Below are 6,000 nucleotides of genomic sequence, written 5' to 3' on the forward strand. Positions count from 1 at the left end.
AAAAATAAGTGAATAAATTAATTGAAAAAAAATAATAATAATACAGGTAAACAATTGAGGTGACAAGGGCATTGTTTCTGTGCCTGCTGTGTTAAGGCAAGCTGACTTGCCCTCGGCTCCTGGTACTGCACCTATTTTTAATTAGCCAACTCTTGACGACTGCTCTCGCTTACGGCCATACCACCCTGGGAACACTAGAGGACACTAGTGAGCGATACAGGAAGTGATCGGCTGCAGTTTGGAGAGAAAGGCTCTCCTCCATTTTAGTATTTTTGTTTTGTGTTTGTTTTTGTGGACTGTACTAGAGTTTGATTTTGTGTTTTTGTTTTTTAAACCACCTGACAGCAGCATCCTGCTGACTGGAGGGTGGTTTGTTGTTTTTGCTTTTTGCACTTTCCTGGGCAAAAAATGGACGGATTTTTGGTAAACGAAACTGGACTGGATGCAGAGACTCTCATGCAAACGAAACTGGACTGGACGGAGGAACAAGAATGGTTAACGACAATGGACTGGACAACAAACAACGAGCTGGACAAAGGAAAAACCAACTTGGTGGAAGAAAATATTTAAAAGAAGCAACAGTAATAGTGAACACAGAAGAAGTCAATGAGGTAAGAGCTGTGGACATCATTAAAGCAGTGACAGACAAGTGTGGTCAAGGGAAAATTCTGGCTTTGAGACCAAGGCAAGGAAAAGAGTTTGAACTTACTATGGAGAAGGAAGAAACATGTGAGGAATTGCTTGATGGACTGTTGATTAAGGGAGTAAACTGTGAAATCAAAAAGCTGCAAAACAGGGATTATGTTGTTTCTTTCATGCACCTGCCCGTCTATCTTGATGATAGAGAAATTTTAGAAAAATTAGAAGGATGGGGAGTTCATCCCATATCAAAAATAAAAAGAAGGGTTTACACTGGCACTGACATTGAGGACGGAACAAGGTTCCTAAAAGTGAGATTCCCTAAGGAGGTGGCATCATTGCCATATAGCACAAAGCTGGAAACAGCAGAAGGTCCGCAGTACTTCAGGGTAATGCACAGCCATCAAGTGAAGACCTGTAGGCTGTGCATGAGTTCTGAACACTTGTTAATGGATTGCCCAGATTTTAAGTGCTACAAATGCGAAGAAAAGGGACACTTTGCAAGGAATTGTAATGCTGTCAAATGCCCAGAATGTAAACAATTTTTAAACAAGTGTGAATGTTGGATGGAAGGAGAGGAAGGAGGGGGAGCAGAACAAGTAGACGGACAGGTGCATGAAAGAAACAAGAAAGGAGAAGAATCAACAACAAAGGTAATGGAGGAGGAAACAAACATTATAAGGGAAGAAGAAGAAGAAAAACAGACATCAGAACAAGAACAGTGGACACAAATGGAAATAACTGACAGTTTTAAAAACTTTTTAAATATGGTGGAAAACGATGAACAAAGTAAGACTGATCAAGCTGAAGGAATGGAAAGTGATGAAGAACAAAGGACAGATTATGTAGAGAAGAACAAAGTGGAAAGAGGACTAATAAGAAGAAGAACAATAAAGGTAAAACCAAATGTGGACAGTGCAAGAAAAAAGATGATGACAAAGGTGCGAGTAAAAAACGTTAATAGGTATGAAGTGTTAAGAGGGCTGGAAGAAGATGATGAGAAATAATGTTTTTTAACCTTTTTATCTATTTTAACATGATTTTAATGTGTGTTTCTTTTTATGGAAGGGGCTGTTGGTTGAGTGAAAAAAATGAGTATGCAGAGGTAGAGGAGGAGACTAAAAATAATGGTTGGTTTTAATATTTTAATATCTTTTATCATGTTTTTTAACATTTTATCGTGGAATGCAAGAGGTTTATTGAATGTGGAGAAATTTGAAAAAATGTTGGTGTTATGTAAAGAAGCTGATGTGATTGTTTTACAAGAAACAAATTGGAAAAATGAAAGTGTTAAAATGGTTCAAAGTAAATGGGATGGTCAAATATATTTTAACAATGGAGAGGATAAACTGGGTAGTGGAGTAGCGATTTTAATAAAAAGAGGTATATATGAAAAAGAAAAAGTCATATTTGAGGATGGAGTTGGGAAAAGCATGGCGATGAAATTAGAAAAAGGAGAAGATCATTTCATCATTTATAATATTCATGTACCCAATGAAGAAAATGAAAAAGTGAACTTCTTTAAAAACGTTAGTATAAATGTAAAAAATGGCAGAATGTTATTGTAATTGGAGATTTTAATACTGTTTTTACAGAATTAGATCTGGGGAGTAAGATGGTATATAGAAAAGATAAGGGGAGGGAGGAGCTACTGAAAATGATGACAGAATGCAATTTAATAGATGTGTGGAGAGAGAAAAACAAGACAAAGAGGGAATTTTCAAGAATGCAACTGGTTTTACATGAGCTGAAGTTAAGTAGGATTGATTATATGTTATGTAATGTAGAAATGAAGGATTTTATCAAAAGTTTATTTTACAAAAAAGTAAGTTTTAGTGATCATTTCGTTTTTTTGTGTGAAATTAGATTGTGCAAAAGTTGAAAGGGGATTAGGTGTATGGATTTTGAACGCAACAATTTTAAAACATGAGACATACAAAGAAAAAATTACACAAATAATTGCAAACAGTAAATTGGACAGAATGTATAGAGAAGATAAAAGAATATGGTGGGACAATATGAAGTTAGACATGAAAAAATGTTCAATAAAATATTGTCAAATTGTAAAAAGAGTTAAAAATAATAAAGAAATGAAAATAAGAAAGGAATTAGAAGAGGAAATAAAAAGACTGCAAATAGATCCAAATGAAGATATTGGGAAAATAATATATTTACAAGAACAACTAAAAGAGATGGAAAATGAAAAATGCAGAGGGGCTATAATTAGAAGCAAAGCAAAGTACACTGTTGAAGGAGATCGAAGTACTAAATTCTTCTTTAACTTAGAAAAGAATAGACAGAAAGCAGACTTAATGAAAGAGGTGTTGAATAAAAATGAAGAATTAAAACAAGGAACTGAGGAAATTTTAATAGCTGTTAAACATTTCTATGAAGATATGTTTAAGAGTCAAGGAACTACAAGAGACGATCAACTGTTTCTCTTAAATCAAATAAAACTAAAAGTTTCAGATGAAGATAAAGTTTTCTGTGATGCAGGGATAACAGAAGTAGAAATTGATGAAGCAATAAGACAGTTAACTACGGAGAGAAGTCCAGGCATAGATGGGTTAACCAATGAGTTTTATAAGAATTTTAGAGAAATGATAGTACCTGTTTTAAAAGAAGTATATGATGAGGTTTTTAAAAAAGAAGAATTAAGTGAAAGAATGAAGATAGGAATGATTAAAATGATATACAAAAGAAGAGGAAGTCCTTTAGATCTGAAGAATTATAGGCCCTTAACAATGTTAAATACAGATTTTAAAATTTTAGCAAAGGTTTTAGCAAACAGATTAAGGAAAGTTTTACCTAAAATTATTAGCACCACACAGGCATATGGAGTCAAGGGGAAGGACATATTAGACACAGTTCAAAATATAAGAGATACATTATTGTATATGAAGGAGAAAAATATGAATGGATATTTAATTAGTTTGGATTTAGAGAAAGCATTTGATAGAGTGGAACATGACTATTTGTTTGAAGTGATTAAAACATTTGGATTTGGGGAGAATTTTAGGAAATGGATCAACATTTTTTATTATAATATTTTAACATGTATTAAATGCAATGGTTTTTTAACGGAATGTTTTCAACCAACAAGGTCTATAAGACAAGGATGTCCACTATCTGCACTACTGTACACATTAGTAGCTGAACCATTGGGACTAGCAATAAAAGCAGTCAATGGAATAAAAGGAATACAAATAGAAGAAAGAACTGAACATGAGCCAGTTTACCAGTATGCAGATGACACAACCTTGTTGGTTGAAGACATTCAAAGTGTAACAAAGGCAATGGGGATTTTAAATAGGTATTGTAAGGGGACGGGAGCTAAGATTAATGTTGAAAAGAGTGTGTGTATGAGGATTGGAAGGGCAGATGTTTTACCTCAGCACATACATTTTAAGGAAGAGTATGAGCATATAAAGATTTTAGGCATTTGGGTTGGTTTGGATTTTAATAAAGCGGATCATTTTAATTGGGAGGGAGTTTTAAAAGGGGTTGAAATTAGATTGAGATATTGGAAATTGAGAAACCTGACATTGAAGGGAAAGGTTTTATTGATTAATTCTCTAATGCTCTCAAAAATGTGGTATGTGCTGAGTGTTACCCCATTGCCTTGTGAATACTATAAAAGATTAAAAAAATGTGTTTTAGATTTCTTATGGGGAAAAGGAAGAGCAAAAATATCATATGACACGTTGATTGGAGGGAAAGAAGTTGGGGGACTTGGGCTTTTAGACCCACTTTTAAGAATGAAAACATTAAGGGTGAAATTGGTAAAATGTTTTGTAGATGTTAAGAGTAAAGAAGTGTGGAAAAATGTCATGGATTACTTTTTAAATAAATGTGGTGGAGTAAATAAGGGATGTAGTGTATTATGCATGAAAACGAAAAAAGAAATGTGGACAGGTATACCAACATTTTATGAAGAGGTTTTAGAAGCTTGGGGAAACTTTTTAGAAAATATGATTATTGTACCAAAAGGAAGAAACCAGCTGTTAGAACAACCTTTGTTTTTAAACCTGAACATCACGAAAGATGAAAATGTAATATATTATAAAAAATGGTGGCAAGCTGGAATTAGGCAAGTAAAGGATCTGCTCTATGAGGTGATAAATGGCTATCTTCCATTACAAGCAATAGAAGACATGTTATCTGAAAATGAAGTGAATGTAGGGAAAGGAACACTTGTAAAACAGTTTGAGGATTTAAAAAGAGCAATACCACATGAATGGATTGAAAGAATTGAACAAAACGAAAAAGTAGAAAATGGAGACATGCCTGATTTGTATTTTAAAAAGAAAAATGGAGAGAACAAGATTTTTATTGACTGTAAAGTAAAAGATTTTTATTTGTGTTTTAGAGAAATGGCTTTTGTAAAACCAGTTGCAAACAATTATTGGAAAGAAAGATATGATGATTTAAATGAAAGTGAAATATGGAAAAATGTGGGAACGAAATATATGGATCCAATTTTAGAAGATTTTAATTATTTATTAAAACATAATTGTATTTTAACTGAAATGAGGTTATGTAAAATTGGGATTGAGAGAGATGCAATGTGTAAAGTCTGTAAAAATGAAGAAGAAGGTTTTTTACATTTGTTTTTTTACTGTGAAGAATTGAGTGTGTTTATGGAAAGGATCAAACGTATTATTAAATCTATGCTGAAAGATAAATATAATGAGAACATGACTCAAAAGGAATGGGAGAAAATGTTTTTATTTGGTTACAAGGGTAACGGTTTTAATATGACTGTTTTTAATTTATGTATAATAATTGCAAAGAATGTAATATGGCAAAGAAGGAATATTGCAAAATTTGAAAAAAGAAAAGTAGATGTATGGATATTATTTAAAAACAAAATGGAAACGTCATTTAGGTTATTACGGGAATATTTTTTATCAAATGACAAAGAAGATGAATTTATAGAAATGTTTGTAGAACAAAATGCAATGTTAGAGCTTAATGTGAATGGTGTTACCTGGATGTGGGACAAATACAAATGAATATATTTTGTATAACTATTTTTTATTTTTGATGTTTGAAAAGATACTCAATGTAATGTTTTATTGTATTTGAAAATTATTTTTAATAAAAAAAAAAAAAAAAAAAAAAAAAAAAAAAAAAAAAAGCAATGCCTGATCTCATCTGAACTCGGAAGCAAAGCAGGGTTGGGCCTGGTTAGTACTTGGATGGGAGACCGCCTGGGAATACCAGGTGCTGTAAGCTTTTCGAATTCCTTCATTTGGTAAATGAATTAATTAATAAATTAATAAAAAAAAAAAGAAAAAAAAAAGAGGTAAACTTGAGGGGCCAAGGGCATTGTTTCTGTCGCTGCTGTGTCAAGGCAAG

The sequence above is a fragment of the Danio aesculapii genome, chromosome 4 (genome assembly GCF_903798145.1).
Source record: "Danio aesculapii chromosome 4, fDanAes4.1, whole genome shotgun sequence".
Taxonomy (NCBI): domain Eukaryota; kingdom Metazoa; phylum Chordata; class Actinopteri; order Cypriniformes; family Danionidae; genus Danio; species Danio aesculapii.